The sequence below is a fragment of the Balaenoptera acutorostrata genome, chromosome 7, assembly GCF_949987535.1.
Source record: "Balaenoptera acutorostrata chromosome 7, mBalAcu1.1, whole genome shotgun sequence".
Lineage (NCBI taxonomy): Eukaryota > Metazoa > Chordata > Mammalia > Artiodactyla > Balaenopteridae > Balaenoptera > Balaenoptera acutorostrata.
In genome coordinates this window covers 76,987,385-77,012,286 of record NC_080070.1, presented here as the reverse complement: position 1 = coordinate 77,012,286, position 24,902 = coordinate 76,987,385, and the positions used below count along the sequence as shown (strand labels likewise).

At 42.6% G+C, this 24,902-nt stretch overlaps 1 long non-coding RNA gene across 1 annotated transcript in view; it reads left to right on the top strand.

Annotated features, from left to right (window-relative positions):
* Positions 1-24,902, top strand: part of LOC103008351 (uncharacterized) — an 85,329-nt gene that overhangs the window by 49,411 nt on the left and 11,016 nt on the right. Inside the window, exons 2-3 of the long non-coding RNA XR_451143.3 lie at positions 1,538-1,624; positions 10,153-10,392. This is a non-coding gene — a long non-coding RNA (uncharacterized LOC103008351). The remainder of the gene's footprint in view (positions 1-1,537; positions 1,625-10,152; positions 10,393-24,902) is intronic.

The window sequence follows — 24,902 nt, the reverse complement described above, 5'->3', positions numbered from 1 at the left end:
CTTTGGAAAGAAAAAAAGAAGGGCTGGTTTGTAACATTAGTAAATACTCTGACTGTGGCACATTTCCAGCTACCATGGTTGACCTGCTTGCCAAATTCCTGAATATTTAACACTCCCGCTCTCTGGAGCTGGTACCAACAGCTCCAGCCTGCCACTGGCTAAGAAACAAATTTCTACTTGCCACTTCCATGCCAGCTTTGGGTCCGCATGCAACCCCTCCCCCCCAAAAAAGATTGGTTTCAGCTTTGCTGCTTATTAGATGTGTGCTCCCTGGCAAGGGCTTTGCTTTTTCCAAACACAGTTCCCTCTTTTGAAAAATAAGAGTTTAGGTGATGAGGTGGATTCCGTTGAGAATCTCTGCCAAGCCCACACCACTCTTCTCTGAGAACTGTACCTTCTTTCTCACAGTGCCATGCTTGAATTAAGAGACTCTGCACCTGTGGGGCTTCCCTGGTGGCGCAGTGGTTGAGGGTCTGCCTGCTAATGCGGGGGACGCGGGTTCGGGCCCTGGTCTGGGAGGATCCCGCGTGCCGCGGAGCGGCTGGGCCCGTGAGCCACAATTGCTGGCCCTGCGCGTCTGGAGCCTGTGCTCCGCAACGGGAGAGGCCGTGACAGTGAGAGGCCCGCGCACCGTGATGGGGGGTGGCCCCCGCTTGCCGCAACTAGAGAGGGCCCTAGCACAGAAACGAAGACCCAACATAGCAATCAATCGATCAGTCAATTAATCAATAAAAATAAATAAATCTTTAAAAAAAAAAAAAAAAAAGAGACTCTGCACCTGTGGCCTGAGCTGATTAAACAAATCCTAGTGGAGTCAAGGCGAGGGGCCAATCGGATCTCTCCCTTGATGATTTGCCCAGAGCTATTCCAACCTTGGATTTGGGAGTGGAGAGAAAGACACACGCACAGACACACACACACACACAAAAGGAAGAGGTCCCTTTCCTCCTCCTGCATCCCTCAATCTGCCTGCTCTTTACCCTGATTGTTCAGCTTTGTCTTAGAGCTATCCCAACTGCTTCCAATAAACTTTATTCTGCACTCAGGCCAGTTGGAGTAGGATTTTGTAAACTGCAACTAATAGAGCTTTAAATAAGGCAGAAATGATCTTCAGGGCTTTTTCTGAGCTCTAATATTACACCAATGGTTCTCCAAGTATGGTCTTCCCACCAACAGCATCAGCTTCACTTGGGAACTTGTCAGAAATGCTGGTTCTCGGGCCCCACCCCAGACCTATTAAATCAGAAACTCTAAGGGTGGGACCCAGCAATCTGGTTTTTTTACAAGCCTTCCAGGTAATTCTGTTGTGTGCTCAAGTTTGTGAACTGCTGTATTACTATTCTAAAGGGGTTATGTTTTACGTAAGAAAGGCATTTTCATAACAAGTGGTACAATTTTCTGTTACTAGGTTGAAGGTCAAAAGATGATTTTTATTGGTAAAAAAAGTTAATTTTTAAAATTAACATGTATTACTTTTACAACTTGAAAGAAATTACAACAAATTTTGTTTTTCTTTTTTTAAAAATTTTCGTTTCAGTGGACCAAGACTGACATTTCAAGGATTAGCCTAGAAGAATAGAAGGCACGTGTGAAGAATGAAAATGCTGCCAGTAAAGGACAGAAAGTAAGCACCAGATAATTTCAAAATGGTGACAGGCTGGAAGGAAATACAGAACAGATACCCCAGATGTTGTGCGCTTTTGCATTGGACAGGATTTCGCAAAATGTGCCATTAAACACTGAAATGACTGATAATTCATGGCACTGGGGAACTGTGAAGTAATGATCGATTTACACAAGTACAGTACAAAGTGAAACAGGAAACTCTGACTTCACTTCATCCTGACAGTTTTCACTGTTAGGTTTGGAGAGATAAGTTTGGATGGGAATTTTCACTGTACTAGGATCTTAAACAGGAGTTGGAATGGATAGGGCTCATTTGTAGGTTGGTTGGTTGAAACGAACATACTGTTTTCCTATGGAAAATCATGCAGTTGGAGAGCAGACTGCAGGGAGCACAACAGAATCCTTAATGGAAGGAAATTGCAGTGCTGGTAATAATGCAGGTCCCTGGGAGGGCGGGTCCCATGAGATGCCCTGCACTTTAACAGTTCCCTCAGCAGCCCCTAGAGGACAGCCTCTGGGCTGGGGTTAGAGAAAGCAGAGTGATAGAGAAAGGGAATCAGGGGAGGGTGGGGAGTCCTCTGGGGGAAGGAATGGGGGTTCCCTTTGCAGAAGTGTCAACAGTAGGGGGACAAAGGGTGGAGGGGGGTTCTGCAGTTGAGTGTCCAAATATGTGTATTATTAGTAAATTGGATAACCAAAAGTTGGGAACTGCCCCTATTTGCTACTGGATGCTGTGTCTATTGTGGTGTCAACCTCTGAACCAAGCCTGAAGAGTGGTTACACTTGCTGGCTCTGCAGTCAGATGGATCCTGGTTTGAATACCAATTCCATGTGACCTTGGGCTAGTTACTAAAACATGCTGTGTCTTCATGTACTCATCTGTGAAAGGGAGGTGATGATGATGATGGTGGGTACCAGACAAAGTTGCTGTAAGAATTCAGAGGGAGAATTTATGTAAAGCACTTAACACACTGAGCATTTAATGTATGTTAGATATTGTTATATTAGTCCCTGAGATGCTTTAGTTAAATGATTCTTGTTCTTTTTGAAAAAGAAAATGATAGATTGGAGTTTAGAGTGGTTGATTAAGGCACATAAGAAGTATAAAGAGGACTTTAATAGTTGTGGGAAATTGCGTCTGCTTTCTTATATGAGCTGGTGACCCCCATCGCTGAATCTTCACAAGATTCCACCAATTGAAAATCTCACTAGGAATGTGTTCCATAGGAATTTAGGAATTCTAGAGAAAGTAAATGTAGGAAAAATTTCGATAATAGTTCATGATGTAGAAAAGATGTTTATTATTATAGTGCTTATTTCCTTCAGTATGATTGCCATTTGAAGATAATAGGATCTAAAAACAAAAACAAAACAAAGCCAAAACAAGCCCTGCCTAATAGTGCAGGGAAACTGGCCCGGGTATATTTAGTCATGTGTCTTGCTCTTCTGACAGCCCCAACTGCTGAAAATATTCATGAATGTGGTTTTGCCTTCATGGTCCTGGGTAAATACAGGTAATACACTGCCCTTCCGGGCTTTAAAAATGCTTTGAAAGGCCTGAAAGTTTACAGCCGTTTGGCTCTGACACAGAGTTGCCCAGGGCCCTTGCGGTGTGTGGGCAAAGCATCTTTGCTGTGTGCAACTTGGCGAGTGTGCTGGCTACAGCCAGTATCATCTAGAGAAAACTGCCGAGGAAGGACCCCTTGAGCCACAGGTGTCTGTCCCAGGGATTTGGAGCACTTCCCCGAGTGGCGCTTCTGTCTTCCAGCAGGGAGACACAGGTAGGTTCTGTTGGTGGGTCTTCTATTCACTGCAAATGATTCCATCTCAGTAACACACCCTTAAAGTCCAAGCATTTACAGAGTAAGGGAACAAACTTGAAAAGAACGTGAATCTTTGCACCAGATGGAGTTTGAGAGCTCTCTTGCTATTTCTCTGGGTCTGTTCTGGTTAGCTGTAGATCCTCAGGCACTGCATGGGTCCCCTAAGAGTGCCAAGATGATGGGTTCAGACTAGAGTGAGCTCGAGGTAGTAGCTGAGTCATACAGAGGCAAAAGCTCTGGAGTCAGGAGGTCAGGGGTCCTGGGTCTGGCTGGCTCACTTGTTAATGTAGTCCTGTCACTGTTGCCAGTCAAGGAGCATCTCCAGTTAGGGCCCAGTCCAAGTGGTTTTCTGAAGAAGGAGTTTGTGCCTAGAACTCTCCCCATGGATGCCTTACTTCGGAAGCAGTAACTTTCTCTACTGACTCTCAGACAGACCCAGATAGGTCCTGACAGTTTGCTTGGGGTATAAGCCCTCCTAAGAGTACTCACATTTTAATAAGAAGCAGTTGGAGACCTAAACAGATTGTTAGGCAAAGAAATAAATCTTTATGTACTTTGGGTGCAAGGGCAGCTGATGTGGGAATTACTTTCGAACACACAGTCCTGCCTGCTAATCCTAAATGACTTTCATTATGCTTGCCTAATTGGACTGACTTCTCTTCTGCAAAATGGGGATAGCAACCCTTGACTCTGATGACTCAGAAGGATACGTAATGACAAAAAGAGATAATAGACATGAACTTTGAAAAGTATTGACACCAGGGCATTTTACTGTCATTTTTAATAGGCAGCAATGTGGCGTTGTTAAGGAAAAAAGCATAAATTTTGGAGTCAGGCCGATATGGGTTCTGTCTGCTCTATGTTAGCTGTGTGTCAAACCATTGGACCTCTGTGAGCTTGTTTTTTTACCTGTAAATAGGGATGATGGGCCCCAGCTCCCAAGTTAATTGTGAGGTGAGTGAGAATGGGATGCTGTTTTGTGCTCTTCATGGTGTTGGCACCAATAAATGCTGGCTGTTATCATACCTCAGAGTACCATGCAAGTGTGAGGTTTTATCATCTACAAAGGGGCAGTTACGGTAGGAAATCTGGTCTAGTCTCAGGTTGATGCAAGGCTGCAGGACCTTTGAGGATCCAGGGGAGCTCTGGGGTGCCCCACAGAATGCAGTCTGAACTGAACTAGGAGAGCTGTGAGCTCCATTTCACATCCGAGGCTGGGCTTCTAGGTGGCTTCCTTGGCACCTTTGACCATTATTCTCCAGTTACCTTATCTTTCAGGCATTCCTTAAAATACCAGCTTTGAGTAGATGGAGCCCAGTCTGTCTTATCCCCTAGTATATCACCAGCTCTCTGTACAGGGCCTGGGACACAGTAGGGGATCTACCAACAGTAATTAAATAGACAAATGACCAGGGTCAGCCATCTGCACTTGCGTGGGCTCCTCTGCAAAGTCTAGTCTGAACCTGAGCTCCAGGAAATTAGGACTGGGAGAAGGATTTCTGGTCGCACAATGTGAACTTAATATCCAGATGGTACTGAGGGCAAAGAAAGTAGAGTGGAATACATGGGAATGATTGTGTGCTCCTTTCTACCCCACGTCAGCCTGGAAAAGTCATGTGTCTTGATGTTCAGAGCTGAAGGAAGTAAGGAAAACGTTAGCTTATATGTCAGGAAGGCAGATGCATGTCACTACTTATTGACACTTTGGGAAACGGGTCCAGGGATCATTCATTCATTCAACAAATATTTACTGAGGCCCTATTTTGTGCCAAGCATTATTCTAGGCGCTCAAGATATATCAGTGTACAAATCGGACAAAATCCTTGTCCTCAGGGAGTTTCCATTCGAGTGGGGCAAATAGACTGTAAGCAAAGAGGTCAATAGCAAAGGTAGGTGATGGAAATATGGTGAAGAAGACTAAGGCAGTGTTAGGGGATGGAGAAAGGCAAGGGGTACCATTTTCGCTAGGACGGTCAGGGGAGGGCTTCCTTGAGGGGAAGCAGTGTGCACAGAGACATGCATGAAGGGATCATAATAACATCTCAACGGAGTACAGGAGACTGAGGGAGAAGTGAGTGTAAAGCACCTGAGGAGGGGGACTGATTAGCACGTTCACGAGACAGCAAGAGGGCCTCTCGGGCTGAAGAGTGTGCAGAGGGGAGAGTGATGGGAAATGATGTTGGAAGGAAGTAGGAGCCAGGTCCTGGAGTACATTTTAGGCCAAGGCCAGGACTTTGGGTTTATTCTAAGAGTGACAAGAGAACTTTGAGCAGAGGAGTGATTTCCCTTCTTAAAGGACTCTGGCTGCTGCCCAGCTGCTCCTGCAGAAGCTCTGGTGAGAGATAACTGCAGCTTGGATAAGGATGCGAGGGGCAGAAGAAATAATAAATGAAGAAATGTGGGATGTGATGTGGTGACTGAGCTGACAGGATTTGCCAATGGATTGGACATAGCATTTAAGACAAAGAGATCAAGGAGGACTCCAAGATGTTTCACCTAATTAGGAGGAAGCGTTTTCCTGAGATGGGATGTACAAGGGAGGGGCAGGTTTTGTGAGGGGAAATGAAGGATTTGGTTTGGGGTACTATTATAGTCACCTATTGCTATGCAACAAACCACCCCAAGACTTCGTGACTTAAAACTACAATGTATTGTTATCTTTCATGTTTCTAAAGTTTGACTAGGCTCAGCTCGGTGATTCTTGGCTGTTTGTCTCTGGCAGTTGCAGTGAGACATGTGGGGCTCACTCCTATGGGCGGCAGGTGATGCTGGCCATTTGCTGGGAGCTCAGCTGGAGCCGTCAATGGCAGTGCCAGCACATGTTGCTTGACCTTCTTACAGTAGGGCAGCTGGGTTCCAAGAGCGAGTATCCCAGGTAGTTGCATTCCAAGAGAGCCAGGCAGAAGTTCCACCATGCATTCTTATGACCTAGCTCTACAAGTGCCAAACTGTTACCTCTGCTCTATTTTACTGGTGAAGTAAGCCACTAAGGCCAGCCCGTGTTCAAGGGAAGAGGAGTAGGACTTCACCTCTTGATGCAAGGAGCAGCATCCATATATGGGGAGGGAAAGAGCTGTTGGCAGTCAACTTGGGACACCATCTATCATTGATGCCCCAAGTCTGAGATGTGTACTGATATTCAAGTTTGAAACTTAGAAAGAGATTGGGTCTCTGGAAATTGGGCAGGAAAATTCTCTTCAAGATCTTTAGATTCAGAGACTTGATATGTTAAATTAGAAACAAATTACTCTCCTGCCTTTTTTTTTTTTTTAAAGTTACCTGATTGGAACTATGTGATTCTATTGGATATGTCTGTGGTAGCTAATAAATGAACTGCATTTTAAAAATCATCATTAATATTTATTAATTACTTAACACAATGCCTGATACAGTAGACATATAATAAGTGTTAATCATTATTATTAGCTAGTACATTTTTTTTTTTTTACACTTCCTTATTCACTTTCTTTCTAAACTGCCCAAATAGCCCATGCTCTGTGGCATGCAGTCGTCTGGCTATAATCACATTGGGTTGATTGCTCCTGATCTTGTAAAACAGTTCAGATGAGCTTTTCTTTCATCTAACCCCATTATTAACATGTGCACCATTTCTCAACCTGACATATTTGAATCTTCTGACATATTTCCTGAGTCCACAAAATCTATGGGAATTAAACATTTTTGGATTTTCATATTTATGATCATCTTAAAGTAATAGCACATTCTGGAGCTCTTGGACTACTCCTTTTATTTAAGTACTCCATGCAATTTCATAGGGACATTTGCATTGTACATATAGTCATGTTAATACCAAGTAAAGCCAAATTACATTACATTAATGCACTCTAAAGTTTTGCAGTCATTCCGTAAAGAAAGGTGGTGGGAGAATGGAATGGCCCCATCACAGGCATGTGAAACTGTAAGGACCCCAGAGCTGGCCATCAGTACATACTCACAAAGTCAGTGGCTATATTGTGAAATCTCATCTTTTAATATACAAATTAGCAATGGTTAGAGAGCAGTAAATGCAGTAGTGAAAAACAAAGAATTTTTTGGTTAATAAGTATCTTTTAATTTCAATATTATATTTTGGAGTGTGTGCATTGGCCCTTCAAGATAATGGGTCAGTTGTTAAAAGAAATCTTATTTTTTAAAAAGATAAACAATGAGGATAGTAACAATAAAAGTTCAAATGATGGTCCAAGTTTTCTACAAGTGATATGAAACTCTAGGAACCAAACACTGGCAATTCGGTGGCAGCAAATAACATCATCCATTACTCTCCGTTAATGTCAATAATTTGCACTTTATTGGTTTTGTAGCTTAGTTTGTTTTTAATTTGTAAACTTGATTTAGTTTTAGATTTGCATAAGAGCTGTGAGCATAAGGCATTTATACTTCATTCATCTTAAAGAAACATTATAATTAAAATGATTTAAATGAACACTGACAGATTAAAATATTTTTCCTTAAACTGGTTGCTTCATTACTCATCTTTAAGAAACACTGACTTAGTGAATAAGCTCGTATGAATCCAACTAACAGACAATCTCACCACAGTCTAAGAAGGAAAAGAACAAAACAGCTCAGGGCCCATTTTTTTCCTCCCAGAGATGTTTATAGGCTTGTAAAATTCTGGATCCAGTTGGCTTTTATTGTTGTTTTGTTTTTTAAAGACTTTTTGTTTGTTTTGCCTGTGTAGAACATAGGAGAAATTTGAACATCCATTTTTGGGTGGTCTTTATGGTCTTTAGAGGATTTTGCTCCTTGTACTCCAATTATATCAATCTACTTTCAGTTCCAAGAATGTACCAAGCTCTTTGCCACTTCAGCACCTTTGTACTTGCTGTGTCTTCTGTCCGGTCTAGAACACCTTCCCTTGGCTTTTTGTGTGGCTCATAGGCCTCTGCTTAAATGTCCCTTCCTCAGAATGCTCCTGCATGATCACTTCTGTCTGAAAGAGGTTCCTCTTATTTTCCCTCTTCACCTTCTTTATTTCCCTCATAGTGCTTACAGGATCTGTCATGATTTAAGATGTTTATTTCACTTTGCCGCTGCCTGCCTCCCTCTTTAGACTGCGAGTTATAAGAGGGAAGACTGCGTGTCTGTCTTTTTGACCATTGTAACATCTAGCACACTGTATGGTACACAGTAGGGACCCGGTAAGCATTGATTAAATTGGGAAATACAGTAATCACTGCTTTTATGACTTAGTGTATGGCATCTGTGAAGCCACTGTGAAAGTAACGAGGACTTATTCAATGGTGAAAAACATTCAGTTAATTAATTAAAAAAAAGTGACAAGGTCTAGGTGTACTGGTGGAGTTGAGTGGTGCAAAGCAACCAAAAGTAGGAATCAACTTCCCAACAGAGTGTAGCTTTGCTCTTTGAGCTATAAATACTCAATTATTCTCCTGATTCCTATGGGTTGTCTGTCCCCATGGTTTGATGAGGAGGTAAGAGGTAAATACTGCTCCCTTACGGCCCTCTTCTATCAGACCATGGCCAGGAAGAGTGCCTTAATCAGGATGAGAACTGTGAAAGTCGATACTCAATTAATGGAGTCAGAGATAAAAATAATGACTAGTTTTTAAACCTTGGCTTTTTTTTTTTAACATCTTTATTGGAGTATAATTGCTTTACAATGGTGTGTTAGTTTCTGCTTTATAACAAAGTGAATCAGCTATACATATACATACATCCCCATATCTCCTCCCTCTTGCATCTCCCTCCCACCCTCCCTATCCCACCCCTCTAGGTGGTCACAAAGCACCGAGCTGATCTCCTGTACTATGCGGCTGCTTCCCACTAGCTATGTATTTTACATTTGGCAGTGTATATATGTCCATGCCACTCTCTCACTTCGTTCCAGCTTACCCTTCACCCCTCCCCATGTCCTCAAGTCCATTCTCTACGTCTCCGTCTTTATTCCTGTCCTGCCCCTAGGTTCTTCAGAACCATTTCTTTTTTTTAGTATTCCATATATATGTGTTAGCATACAGTATTTGTTTTTCTCTTTCTGACTTATTTCACTCTGTATGACAGATTCTGTGTCCATCCACCTCACTGCAAATAACTCAGTTTCGTTTCTTTTTATGGCTGAGTAATATTCCATTGTATATATGTGCCACATCTTCTTTATCCATTCATCTGTCAATGGACACTTAGGTTGCTTCCATGTCCTGGCTATTGTAAATAGTGCTGCAATGAACATTGTGGTACATGACTCTTTTTGAATTATGGTTTTCTCAGGTAAACCTTGGCTTTTTATCCATTCATCTTAGAATCCTGTTGAGTTATGAATCAGATATTTACCATTTTTCACTGACTCTCACATGTACATTTTCCCCACCTTTTAATATCTCTGCAATTGAGATGCATCACAATTTATGTCATGTCATGGTTTGCTTGGTGGCCTTTTTCTTTTTAAATTATATATAGACAATGTGCATCTTAAAATTAGTGACATTTTACAGTCAATAAAATAAAGTAACTCTCTCTTTTTTTGAGGCAATTGTCTAATATTCATTGGTTAAGTGAAGGAATTTGAAGCAGCTTCTAGGAGTCAGCTGCTGTAGCAGCTTTTCAGCAAACAAATGACCATCAACATTTCCAGGACAGTCATGATGCTCTTTCAGCCAGGGAGTGGAATCTGTTTTTCACTTGAACTTAGGTTGACCCTGTGATTTACTTTGATCAATAGAACATGGGAGACATGACACTGTGAGACTTCTGGGCCATAAGAGGACTTCCAGTTCTTTTGGAGAGCCAGCAACCTGCATGTAACTAAGACTGCTGAATGAGGAGTGACCACATGGAGAGAGAGGCACTTGGAGGAGAAGGGAGGTCCCTCAGCCATCAATGCCCCGAGCACGTGAGTGAGGCCATCTTGCATCTTCCAGCCCCAGTCGATCTGCCTCAGATAGTACCATGTGAAGCAGAGGTAAACAGTCCCCACTGAGCCTGATCTGAATTCCTGACCCCCAGAATCATGAACAATAACTTGGTTTTTGTTTGAAGCCACTACATTTTAGGGTGGTTTGTTAGGTGGTAATAGATAATTGAGACAGCAATTGATTTAGGACTTAAATCCTACCAACTATTTTTCAATTTTCCCCAATTTGGAGCAAATTCTCCCCCTCAGATAAAGAAATATCCTTCAATGGTATGAGCCTTAGAAAAACTGCCCGTGTTTCTCCCTGATCAGATTTCCTGGCACTAAGAAAACAATCCATGAAGTACTATGAGAAGTCACGGTCCAAAAAGAAATCCTGCTGGGATCATCATTTCCTCAAATCACCTTCCCACTTACAATTGTTTCTACTCAATGTGATGGTGCTTCATTGGGTATCTGGGACTCCAAAAATGTGTTTTCCTACATAAACTAATGTAAAACTACATAATCACCAGGGAACCACCTCTAAAACTGTCCAGTGCTTCTAAACAAGAAATGATTACCTAGCCATGGCAATTCTATAAGAGGACAAGTATTGAATGATAACTGTTGTTCAAGACCATGATTACCCAGAGAAACTGAACTGGATCCAACAAACCTCAGAACTACTAGGGCACAAGGTGTGTTTGCTGAAGCAGCAGTCATAGTGGAGGCGTATCTCCTGAGAATCACCAGTCAGAACAACTAACCCTGCTGACCAAGCAGGATATCCTCAGTGTGTGCAGCAGTTTCTCAATAGGAAGCATGAGAATCAGGAACATTGCAAAAGGGAGGGCAAGAACTCTGAAAGATTAATATCCGGTAAGGTGTGAGAGAGAAACTTAAGCTAGTTAGTTTGCAGTAACAACCTCAGAATGGAAAGCTATTTTGGTAGCCAAGTGTGGAAAGTTAAGGTTAACTGAGTAAAACCATGGGGTCATAAAGCTAGGAATGTGCATGAATTCATGAGTCTGGTTTTCCTAAGCTTATTTGCCCTTTCAGAAGAAAATTTCCTCTATTGCTCCATGAAATATGAGTGTATACGTGTTTACACTTTAAAATAAGCCACATTAACTCTTAAGGTCCTATTATTCCTATTCCACAGCTTAATCCAGGTATGCAGTCCAATAATTATAATTGCTTTAACATTTCTTTAAAAGTAAACACACTACTTTTTCCTTTGTGTCTAACCTTCTTAATGGGACCATAAAATTGGGAATGAAATATCTCCTGCAGCCTTTGACTGGCACCTGAGACCTTCCCTGGGATGTAGCTGGGGTTATAAAACCTTCCATGAGTCCAAATCAATCTTTCAACCCAGAAAACCCATCCATATGAAATCTGTGGACATCAATCTACTGATGGATATAATCAAGATGCAGATTAATACTATCTTTATTATGATTTAGTAGAGAGTAATACTTGACTTTGGATTGCTACATAACACCCAGGAGAGACGTTAGCCCAGAAAGAACACTATGGAACAGAATCACCAAGAAAAAGCAAACCACAAAGAAAGGAGAGAATGGTGTCAGTAAAGTTTAACCTGACAGATACTGCCATGAATTCAATGATTTTATCCTCAATGAGGCAGAAAGAGAGTATCCTTTCCCTACCAAATACAAAAGCACGTTATTTTGTCACTGTGGCAAAGACACATTGATCGACATTCAGTTGGCAACACCCTATTGAGGCCTCCTTGCCTTTTCCCTAGACCTCATCAGCAGACCTGGGGTAACAATGCTGGATATCATAGGCTATGCATTAAAAATCCTCATTCGAAGCTAAAAAGAACCACTATTGGTTTTTCTTCAAATAAATCTAGAAGAAAATAAAAACATTTCACTTTCTCTTCCAGCAAAGGAAGTAGGGGAATTCACACCAAACCAGAGACCCAAAGTTGAGTTCCCTGGGGTATGATCCTTCTCTCTTGAGAGGAATAGCTTTAAGTAACTTTGGGGGTGACAGTGCAAGATGTCCTCGTGACCTCTCCCAGGTCCTGAACATTTCCCTCACAGCACGTGTTTTCACTTCTCTTTGTGATGCTCTGATGAGGGACCAGCAATTAAGCCTAGTTCTAAAGATGCAAATGGCCCCAGCAAAGTAGGTAGGGTGGCAGGAACACTGATTTCACCTCAGGGCTGAGCACAGAGAATGGGAAAAGGCAGGGCTCAGGAAATGTGCACTGAAAGCTTGAAGGTTGAACGTACATGGGACATTGATCTTGTTAGGACTCCCAGGTGGGGCACCAGAGCTAGGAAAGTGAGGCCAAGAGGAAGGGCAGCTGAGGGCAGGGGAGATGACCCTGTGGAAATTACGACCTGAGTGACATAGGACAAGGGCAGTGGGAAGCACTGGGCATGCAGGGAGAGGGACCTTCCAAGATGGCACAGGGTGCCAAAGGTTGGTGGAAGGGGACCTTTCAAGGTGTGTGGGGTCTCAGGTCAGCCCGATTTTCTGGAAGAGGATGAGGGAGTACTTCTCTTCCTTCTCTTCCTCCCTCCTTCTGTGGCCAGGGGCTAAGACTCTGGCGGGAACTGTTGGTACCAAGACTTAAATTCATGCTGGGCTTCTTTAACTTCTTTGGCATCTGTGGACAGGTTCTTCTAACTCAGTCACCCTTGTTAACCATATTACATAGCACATGATATTCTGCAAACCACTGGCTTAGCAAAATAACTTGCGGGCTGCTTTTAAGGTAAGACTGTCTATACCTCATTGCAGGTCAACCTCTTGTGGCTACACCCAGAGTCTTGCTGAAGTCAAGCCCCCTTGGTCAGCGTAGAGAGCCACAATTTGCTAATCAAGGTTGGGCTTGAAACAGTTGGGCAATGAACCAGTTTTCTTTATCTTCCTTTGCATTGTCAGTGGTCATCATGATTCATACAACATAGTTCCTCGAAAGACGAAGAAAAAAAGACAACAGAACCAAATACTTCATATTGCCTATGGCTTATGCATACATATTTTAATATTATTTATAAGTGCATAGTTAAGAGTGTTTGGGTCTTAGAGTTGGAAGCATAAAATAAAACTATGGTAACTAAATATAGGTATTGGGTAATTGTATTTGTTTCTAATCTATTTTTTTTAACTGACTTACTGTAAACAAAGTAAAAGATAGCGACTATTAGCACAAAGCTGATTCCTCCAATGTGGAGGTAGACGGAATTAAGACTCTACAGGTATATACGTGACACACACACCAATTAAAAGTCTTTTGATTTTTTTTTTGGATTAAATATTATGGATTAAAATCCTGAGGCCTGAATCGTCTCGTAACAGTATAGTTAGAAGAGAAAGTCCACTCAGGATGTTACAAGATTATAACACCACTAGTTCAGTGGTTCTCAAAGTGAAGCCAGAGGACCCCTGGGGATCCCTGGGTTCTCTTCAGGAAATTCACAAATCCCTGCCTTTTCCAACTACATATCTTTGTAAGGCTGAATTTTCTTCAGTTAAAACAGCATAACTAACAGATTGAAATGTGGAAGGAGATGTGAGATTCTAGCTGTCCTCTCTGAGGCTAGACATTAAATAAATTTCCCAAAATATAATACATGACAGTCTTCTCACTACATTTTGGGGGGAGGAAATATAGTTTTCATGAAAAGTATGTTATTTATGTTAACATGTAAAGGGTTAGTTATTACATTAAATGAATGAACACAAAAATTACCAGAATTCCTCGGTTTTAATTTTTAACATGGTAAATGTTAATAGATAGAACCCACATAAGTTTTAAGAGTGAAAAAGGGTCCTGGCACTAAGATGTTTGAGAATTGCTGCATGAACCTGCCTCATTTTCCCCAAGCGAATTCTCTAAACTCTGTAACCATCTAAAGCCTATTTCTTCAGCTTAAGCTAGTTTTCACCTCCACCCCTTCCCAGTTTCTCTCCAACCATATGCTCATGCCCAGGGGTAATAAAAATATTCAGCAACTGGTATGGCATGGAAGCCCACCAATCAAAACATTTGTACAACCAGTAAGCACAGATTGTGGCTGAAAGCAGTGGGGTTAGTCCCACTCTCTGAGCTTCCAGGCCCACCCACTGTAAATTCCACATGCCTGTGGGAAAGTGAGAATTCCCTCTCCCACCCAGCAAACTGCTCTGCTCACAGGTGAACCCTCAGGCTTAGCATAGTACCTGGTACACCATCAGGGGCTGAGCCCTGTATGCCTGAGCCTGTATTTACCTGTCCTGAGAGCAAAAACTTTGCCTCACTAGCAGTGGCCCTCCCACCGGTTTGGAGAGACAGGAGGTAGGACTTCTCTGCAGTGACAAGAATGGAAAAGGTCACCAACCACTTTCATCACAATCCTAATTTGCCCCAAGGAGATGGAGCTTCAAGTGTTCTAAAATTGTGCAGTGTCTTAAACACCGGGGTCAGATTTGTTTAGGTTTGAGGAATAGGTGAAATTCCTCAGAGATCTTCGTTTAACCAAACCTCTTGAACCACTTCAGTTAAAACCTAGTTAGCACATTGCACAGAGTGCAGCAGAGTGAGCTTCTCACCAAAAATTCATGGAATGTACTTAAATGTCTTTTTTGGTGGGGTGAGCTTACTAGAACTGGGAGAACCAGATGCGGGGGATTTCTGAAGGTCTGAGGCCGAGCCGATGACTGCCAAGGCTGCACACTTACCTGGAGTTCTCCTGCAACGTGAACTTCCCCACGCGCTTGCTCTTTTCCTCTGACTTGTTGCTCTGGGTTGATTGGTGTCCTCCAAAATTCATATGTTGACATGCTAACCCCTGGAACCTCAGAATGTGACCTCTTTGGGAGACAGGGTCTTTACAGAGGTAATCCGGTTCAAGTGAGGTCATTAGGGTGGGTGCAAACCCAATATGTCTGGTGTCCTTATAAAAAGGGGAAGTTTGGACACAAGGATGCGTACAGAGTTGAGAGAGTGTAAAGATACAAGAAGAAGGCCATGTGAATATGAAGACAGGCATCTATAAGCCAAGGAGAGAGGCCTGAAACAGATCCTTCCCTCACAGCCCTCAGGAAGAACCGACCTTGCTTTTGGACTTCTCACCTCCAGAATTGTGAGAAAATCAATACCCATTGCTTAAGTCACCCAGTTTGTGGTTCTCTGTTACAGAAGCCCTAGCACACTTGCCTTTGGAAACACAGGTTTCCAAATCACAGCCCCACTTTCTCTCAGGGGAAGAATTCTAAGGAGTTCTTCATTTGAAAAAATGAGGTATAGAGGAATAAAGAGCGTTTCCCTCCAGTAAAGCTCTGACAATTCCCTGAGCCACACATAGCTTATGAGACTGGCCTTTCCCTCCACCTTTGGACAGACGGGGACTTTGATAATAAATGAGCAGAAAGAAGTGTTAGGTGCCTTCAACGGTGGGAACCAGGGAGAGTGGCCTGGAAGATGGGCCCCTGCAGCCTCGATACAGCCCTGATGTGGGGAGCCTCTTCCCAGGGATCCTCTGCTCCTCAGCCCTGCCAGAACCTGACCCCGCTGATATGGGTTCCACGCATCTTGCACCATCTGTGCCATCTCTAACCTGCAACAGTGTGAAGCCACGCAGGCTTTGATGTTGCTACTGACCTTAGCACACCCCAGCCCAGCGCATCCTTTCCCGCAGTTCTCACACCCTCTCTTGCTTGGCACCTCCCCAGTGCCTTCATTCTTCTCATCACACGCTGAGCAGACAGCCCTCTTTAGGCCCCTTCTGCATCGCTTCTGCTACTTTGTTGCCAAGCCTCATGGATCACTCCTTCCGATTTCCTCTCACTCTGCCTCTCATTCTATGTCCACTGCCAGTGTCCTCGGTCAGGCCATTGGTGGCCCATGTACGAACACTGGGTGACACTGTTTAAACAGCAAGGCTCTTTTGACTTGGGGGCACCTGGAAGTATGGAGTGAAGGATATGGGGAGTTCAAAGAAGGGATGAGGTGAAGGTCAAGGATAGGCTTGTCAGTTAGGGACCGGGAAAGGCCAATGTGCAGGGGGATGGGGGGGTGAGGGCATCAAGTGCACAGATTTCACAGTAATAAAAAGAAGTTGAGGACTTCCCTGGTGGCGCAGTGGTTAAGAATCCGCCTGCCAATGCAGGGGACATGGGTTTGATCCCTGGTCCAGGAAGATCCCACATGCCATGGAGCAACTAAACCCGTGCGCCACAGCTACTGAGCCCGTGTGCTGCAACTACTGAAGCCTGAGCGTCCAGAGCCCGTGCTCCACAACAAGAGAAGCCACGGCTGTGAGAAGACCGTGCAGTGCAACGAAGAGTAGCCCCAGCTCGCCGCAACTAGAGAAGGCCAGCGCGCAGCAACAAAGACCCAGTGCAGCCAAAAAATAAATTAAAAAATTAAAAAAAAATAAAGAAGCTGAAAGTTCAATGATTTGTTTTTGAGAAATTAAAAACTGGTATGAATGTCAAGAAATCAACAACTGCCACAGAATAGCAGTACCAGCATGTCATGCATCATTGCAGAAGCCTCCTCTTGGTCGCTTGAATTTCCTTCCTTGAATCTGGTACACACTACCACCATATTTAAATATACAATTTTGGTTAAATGCACCATTTCATTTATCCATATAGGCAACACATATCTACTGACTATACTTCTCGGTGTTGAGATTTGGTAGGAAATAAGACTGACTGAATCCCTGTTACATTCCTACCATCCTCTCCAACAACTCCTGCTCCAAATAATATTTTAAAATTGATTCTTATCCTCAACAAAATACTAGCAAACAGAATCCAACAGCACATTAAAAGGATCATACACCATGATCAAGTGGGGTTTATCCCAGGAATGCAAGGATTCTTCAATATATGCAAATCAATCAATGTGATAAACCATATTAACAAACTGAAGGGGAAAAACCATATGATCATCTCAAAAATGCAGAAAAAGCTTTTGACAAAATTCAACACCCATTTATGATTAAAACCCTCCAGAAAGAAGGCATAGAGGGAACTTACCTCAGCATAATAAAGGCCATATGACAAACCCACAGCCGACATCGTTCTCAATGGTGAAAAACTGAAACCATTTCCTCTAAGATCAGGAACAAGACAAGGATGTCCACTCTCACCACTATTATTAAACATAGTTTTGGAAGTTTTAGCCACAGCAATCAGAGAAGAAAAAGAAATAAAATGAATCCAAATCAGAAAAGAAGAAGTAAGGCTGTCACTGTTTACAGATGACATGATACATCCATAGAGAATCCTAAAGATGCTACCAGAAAACTACTAGAGCTAATCAGTGAATTTGGTAAGGTAGCAGGATATAAAATTAATGCACAGAAATCTCTTGCATTCCTATACACTAGTAATGAAAAATCTGAAAGAAAAATTAAGGAAACACTCCCATTTACCATTGCAAGAAAAAGAATAAAATACCTAGGAATAAACCTACCTAAGGAGACAAAAGACCCGTATGCAGAAAACTATACCATACTGATGAAAGAAATTAAAGATGATACAAACAGATGGAGAGATATACCATGTTCTTGGACTGGAAGAATCAACATTGTGAAAATGACTATACTACCCAAAGCAATCTACAGATTCAATGCAATCCCTATCAAACTACCAATGGCATTTTTTCACAGAACTAGAACAAAAAATTTCACAATTTGTATGGAAACACAGAAGACCCCGAATAGGCAAAGAAATCTTGAGAAAGAAAAACAGAGCTGGAGGAATCAGGCTCCCTGACTTCAGACTATACTACAAAGGTACAGTAATCAAGACAGTATGGTGCTGGCACACAAACAGAACTATAGATCAATGGAACAGGATAGAAAGCCCAGAGATAAACCCACGCACATATGGTCACCTTATTTTTGATAAAGGAGGCAAGATTATACAATGGAGAAAAGACAGCCTCTTCAATAAGTGGTGCTGGGAAAACTGGACAGCTACATGTAAAAGAATGAAATTAGAACACTCCCTAACACCATACACAAAAATAAACTCAAAATGGATTAAAGACCTAAATGTAAGGCCAGACACTATAAAACTCCTGGAGGAAAACATAGGCAGAACACTCTATGACATAAATCACAGCAAGATCCTTTTTGACCCCGTTCCTAGAGAAATGGAAATAAAAACACAAATAAACAAATGGGACCTAATGAAACTTAAAAGCTTTTGCACAGCAAAGGAAACAATAAACAAGATGAAAAGACAACCCTCAGAATGGGAGAAAATATCTGCAAATGAAGCAACTAACAAAAGATTAATTTCCAAACTTTACAAGCAGCTCATGCAGCTCAATATCAAAAAAACAAACAACCCAATCCAAAAATGGGCAGAAGACGTAAACAGACATTTCTCCAAAGAAGATATACAGATTGCCAACAAACACATGAAAGGATGCTCAACATCAGTAATCGTTAGAGAAATGCAAATCAAAACTACAATGAGATATCACCTCACACTGGTTAGAATGGCCATCATCAAAAAATCTACAAACAGTAATGCTGGAGAGGGTGTGGAGAAAAGGGAACCCTCTTGCACTGTTGGTGGGAATGTAAATTGATACAGCAACTATGGAGAGCAGTATGGAGGTACCTTAAAAAACTAAAAATAGAACTACCATACGACCCAGCAATCCCACTCCTGGGCATATACCCTGAGAAAACCATAATTCAAAAAGAGTCATGTACCACAGTGTTCATTGCAGCACTATTTACAATAGCCAGGACATGGAAGCAACCTAAGTGTCCATCATCGGATGAATGGATAAAGAAGATGTGGCACATATGTACAATGGAATATTACTCAGCCATAAAAAGAAATGTAATTGAGTTATTTGTAGTGAGGTGGATGGACCTAGAGACTGTCATACAGAGTGAAGTAAGTCAGAAAGAGAAAAAGAAATACCGTATACTAACACATATATATGGAATCTTAAAAAAAAAAATGGCTCTGAAGAACCTAGGGGCAGAACAGGAATAAAGATGCAGATGTAGAGAATGGACTTGAGGACACGGGGAGGGGGAAGGGTAAGCTTGGACGAAGTGAGAGAGTGGCATGGACATATATACCCTACCAAATGTAAAATAGATATCTAATGGGAAGCAGCTGCATAGCACAGGGAGATCAGCTTGGTGCTTTGTGACCACCTAGAGGGGTGGGATAGGGAGGGTGGGGATATATATATGTATAGCTGATTCACTTTGTTATAAAGCAGAAACTAACACACCATTGTAAAGCAACTGTACTCCAAAAAAGATGTTAAAAAAAAATTGATTCTTAAAGAGTGAGTCACCAAATATATGTGTATACACACACTCATACCAACATATGTACATACATATGACAAATATATTACTAAACTCCCAGATATAGACTTTTAATTCATTTATTATAATCAAAATGAAGATACTAAAGAGAAGATTCATAAGGGTCCCTGAGGTGATGGGCTCTGTGAAAATTGTATTATTTCCTTTGATGGATTTTTCACTTATAGGATGAAATGGAAACTATATGGGGACATTTTGAAAACTGTAAGAATTATCCCCTCCATCATTCCATACTTTGGTTGTCAATGTTTTTCAAATTTTAAGCTTGAGAACTTTTAAGTTTGTCTTTCAAAGTTCATGTGAGGAGAACAAACTTAGCTGCTTGTTGCTGAGTTGGTATTGTTCTAACTCCTTAAAGTTGTAATATAAATAACTTTCATTTTTTAATTTTGAAAGGCAAAGAGATAAGCTGTTGTTTCCATCCTTCTCCCAATTCTCCTTGTTCAGATAGTCCAAAGCACCAATGAGGTGGGCAGTTCTCCTCTCCTCTCATCCAAAGGCAAGACAACTTTTTCTCAATTTTTTTCTCTCAAATAATAACCAAAAGTTTTCAGAGAAGTCCATCATTTCAAAATATTATATGGCATTAAAAAAAAAAAAGGAATCACACAGACCTCACAGAGGAGTCAGAGATAATAGTTTACAAACTGTTGGGTATTTTCTGGATTTAAACCAACTAAGGCAAAAGTTTGGTCCATATTGGGCAAGCATGAAGATGAATGCCATCTGTGATTAAGTTCTGGATTTGTCACGCTGCAGGTCTCCTTTCCACCATCCGCCAGCTTGCATAGACTTGGCGGGGTCCAGGGGAGACAGTGGGGGAGACAGGAAACCAGTGGAAAATGTGCAGTTTTGGTACTCAAGTTTCCTGAAGGGCTAAGACTTGTCTGAACTTGTTTGAAAAGTTTTGGAGAAATACCTCACACATGACAAATGGAAAAGTTCTGGTTACAGGAGTGGGAATTTATCTAGATTGTCCCTGGGGTCACAGGCAGGAGGAGACAAAAAAGAGATGCCTTTGGTGATGGTGTCTATATACGCAAACATGAAGAGACATGATAGAAAGATGGGTCCCTGGAGACTTAGCTCTTGTCCCTTAAATCCAGGCATCTTGCCTTCCCTTCAAGTCCCCAGGCCTCATGTGCAGTGATGCATGTGTCAGCCATTCTTGCCACGTGGTCTTAAAGTCAGCATTTATTGAATGAGCATTACCAGGTGCCAGGCCCTGAACTGTGCATTTTGCAAGCATTGTCTGGTGTAGTCTTCTTAGCACACAGAGACTACTTGGCCCCAATTGGTAGAGAATAACACTGAGACCCAGAAAAGTTAAAAAAAATTGTCCAAAGTCACAGACTTGGTCTGTTTATCTCCCAGCACTTAAGTACCAAATCCCTCAATGCTTTCACTAGTCTTGCTTTTTCATGCCCTTTCAAAATTTTCTACTGTACAGAGTATGTGCAGAAACTTTCCTGTGTGCCATTCATTCAAAACTCAACGAACCTTTCCAGAGAATTATTAGGTACTGGGTTTGTGCTAAATGGAGTGAAAACGTATAGCCTCTGCACCGAAAAAGCTCATCCTCATTCATTCATTCATTCAACTATCCAGCAAACTTTTCTTAAGCACATCCTATGCCCCAGGCAGTGTACTAGGCGCTCGAAATAAAAAGCCAAATAAGATAATGTGTTTAATGTTAATAATGAGAGTAACAATGATGATAAAAACAGCTAACACTTACTGAGCACTTGTCATGTGCCCCGTGCTGTTCTAAGTACTTTGTATCTATTCACTCAGTCAATCCTCACCACAAGTGAGGCAGGTACCATTATCATAATCTTCATTTTACAGATGAGGAAACTGAGAGAGAGAGAGATTAAAAAACAATCTTGCTGGAGCCAAGACTGAAACACAGTCAGTGTAAATTCTGTGCATCCTTGTGGGAAGCCAGTGCAACAAAAATATGTTTGTAATGCAGTGAAATTCTTGAGAACTGAGGTCAGTCCATGGTCCTTGGAGCCAAGGGGAATCAGTACTCAAATATGCCTGTCCAAGGGTTCGAGATGGGTGTCTGGTCCTCAGGTGGGCATGTGGCTCTTGGCAAAGCTGCTACAGTGTGGAGAGCTGGGTATTCAGGAGGCAGAAATGAAATTATTACACCTTCTTTCAGGTTCATTTCAGATCTATGGAGCTGTTTCTGCAACAGGGGAGTTCAGGGTTACACGGAAAAACAGCTTTGGTTGTGTTTGGATGGTTAGCCCATCCTCGTAAGAATCCTGACATGGTTATTTCCCTTATTAAGATTCAAATGTAAGGTACGTGTAGTGTTCATTCACTCATTCCATAGATACTGATTAAGCACGTGCTATGTACTTAGAACCTGTTCTGGGCCTTTGGAATACACAGTGAACAAAACAGAAAAAATACCCTTACTCTCACGGAAGTTACATTGTTGTGGGTGAGACAGGCAACAAACAATAAGCATAAGACCTGTGAAAAAGTATTACCAATAGGGAATTGGGAGTGTGGGCACGGGGACCTGCGGCTTGGGCTTAAGTAGGGTGGCCAGGCAGACCTCATTGAGCAGATGACATTTGAACAAAGTCCTGAAGGAGGTGGGAATAGCCAGTGCCAAGGTTCTAGGGTGGGAGGTGCCCTGTGTGCTTCAAGAGCAGCCAGGAGGCCAGTGTGGCGTGGAGATGAGCGGGGGTGAACTCTAAAACCTTGGCTTTCCCTTTGAATGGAACAGGGAGGGCAGTGTAATGGAGGGGTTGAGGAAGAGTTTGATTCTGGATATAGTTTGACATCAACAGATATTCTGACAGACAGTAGTTTGGGTATCAGAGAAGGAAAAGGCATCAAGGACCAGGCCATGGTCTTTGGCTGGGGGACCTGGGAGGATGGAGATGCTCTTAACCATGGCAGGAAGGCTTTCTGTGGAATCGCGGGGGGAAGACCAGGCATTCTGTTTTACGGGAGGCTGTGAGGCATCAAGTGGAGAGGCGACGCTGGGACTTGGGGATGTGGGCTGGGATGCAGAAGAGAGGTCTGGGCCGGGGTGCCAGCTGGGGAGTCCTCAGCGCACAGGTGCTATGGAAGGCCGCAGGATGGGTGAAATCACCACGGGAGTGAGAGAGAGAGAAGAAGATGGAGAACCGAGTGTTAAGAGCTTGGGGAGACGCAGCAAAGGAGACAGAGGAGCGGCCCTGTTGTAGGAGGGCAGAGAGGGTGCAAGGTGCCCAAGGCCAGCGGAGCACGTGCGACGAGGAGCGCCCCAGTCTATCTGTTTGTCCACAGGGACAGGCACACCCCACGTGGAAGTCACGTCTGAGCCTTACTCAGGGTCTAGGAGGCAGGAGTTAGTCAGACAAACAGTTTTAAGGCAGAGAAAGAACTTCTCTTTTCCTGCCATAAGGAGAAAAATGACTGTTTAAGCAGTTTTCATAACAGGGCCGTGTGAGAAGGACTGGTGTGAGTTCAATGATGAATGAAGGAGATTTTAGCAGCATCAGCTAGTCATTTAGCCACTTCTTCATTTGCTGTGTACATGTGCTTTCTAACCAGGCAGGAATTTGTTTAACAAAACAGTCATGGTCTCCATTTTCCCCAAATCCTTGAATCTAAAGATCATTTTTGAAATGTTAGGTCATGCTAGACTACACCCCTAGAGGTGTCTTATTTTCATTTTCCTAATTTTACAGGGAAAAAATATATAGATACAGATATATGGGGCCTCAATGAACACATTTGAAATGAAAACCAAAGTTCTCCTTGTGTTCACCTACATCTTCTTATGCCTTCAAAATGCATTTTCCAGCCATCTGTAGTCCTTCGTGCCCCCGAGCTGTTCCTACAGTATTCATGACTTAAAATGGTCCATTCTTTAAATGGTTTCAATACTCTTTCATGCATCCTGTCCACACTCTCTGGTTTGGACTGGGTCCCAAAGGAGCGGGGTTTGGCTGCATCACAACATGGGCTCGAGACAGAGGGAAACCAAAGTCTGAGTTCTAGGGAAACATTGGCAGGAGACACAAACCACCAGAAGCCTTAATTCTACAGGGTCCTATGAGGTCAGGCAGCAAGCGAGGGTTTGGAGAGCAGAGCCTGGAGTCATCCCCAAGGTCATGAGCTCCAGGCCTGGGCTTCAAAGGCCCTTGTGGCCAAGCCTGTGGGCAGAGAGGGAGCTGATACAGCCTCGGTCCACTCATCCACTCAACATTCATTTGATGAATGACTCCCATGTCTCATGTACTTCGTTTCTTCATAAATTAACAGTATGTTTATTTTATTACATTGAAGAAACCAGACATAGCCTAAGAATGAGAGGTCTGGATATAGAAGATGGTTTAGGGTGGGGAAAAATAACACTAACCGTGAGTCAGGCTGGCATGGGTTCAAATCCCAGCCCCAGCTGGTGTTACTTTGAGGCTTTGCTTTCCCTCCTTGGTCTCAGCAGTCTCCTCCAAAGGCAACATGGTGATGTGCTCCTTGAGGAGCTATTGTGAAGATCACAGACGATACGGGGACGATACCTGATCGAGTGACTCTCACAGAGCAGACACTCGGTATACTGTAACAGTTATCCTTATTTTGTTTGTTGTAGCAAGGTGTGGGTGAAGTAAGAGGTCTAAAGGAGACTTCCTGTGCAGAAGCTGAGAAGCTGAAGAATTTTTGTTCTAGTAGAGAGGCAGTGAATGTTCGATATTGAGGCTATTTTCCATCACATTTTGCCTTTGGCAGACGTTGAGCATCAATCGCCACCCTCCTTCCACTCCAGCCAGGAAGGCCTCAGGGTTATGGATCCAGGCCAATACCAACTCACTGGAGTTTGAGGTGAAATGTAACCTATTTACTATGGTCATCCCAAGCAGGAAGCCAAGAGAGGCCTTTCTGAGAGCTCCTATGTAGCCTGTAGGCAGCCATGGAAGCGGGCCCTCAGTCAAGAACACATTTAAAAAGTAGTTCAAAAGTCCTTGATTCTCTCTTTTTTAAAAAAAATTTTTGGAGTATAGTTGATTTACAATGTCATGTTAGTTTGAGGTGTACGGCAAAGTGATTCAGTTATACATATACATATATTCATTCTTTTTCAGATTCTTTTCTCATATAGGTTATCACAGACTATTGAGTAGAGTTCCCTGTGCTATACACTAGGTCCTTGCTCGTTATATATAGTATATATACTATCTTATATATAGTATTGTGTGTATGTTAATCCCAAGCTCCTAATTT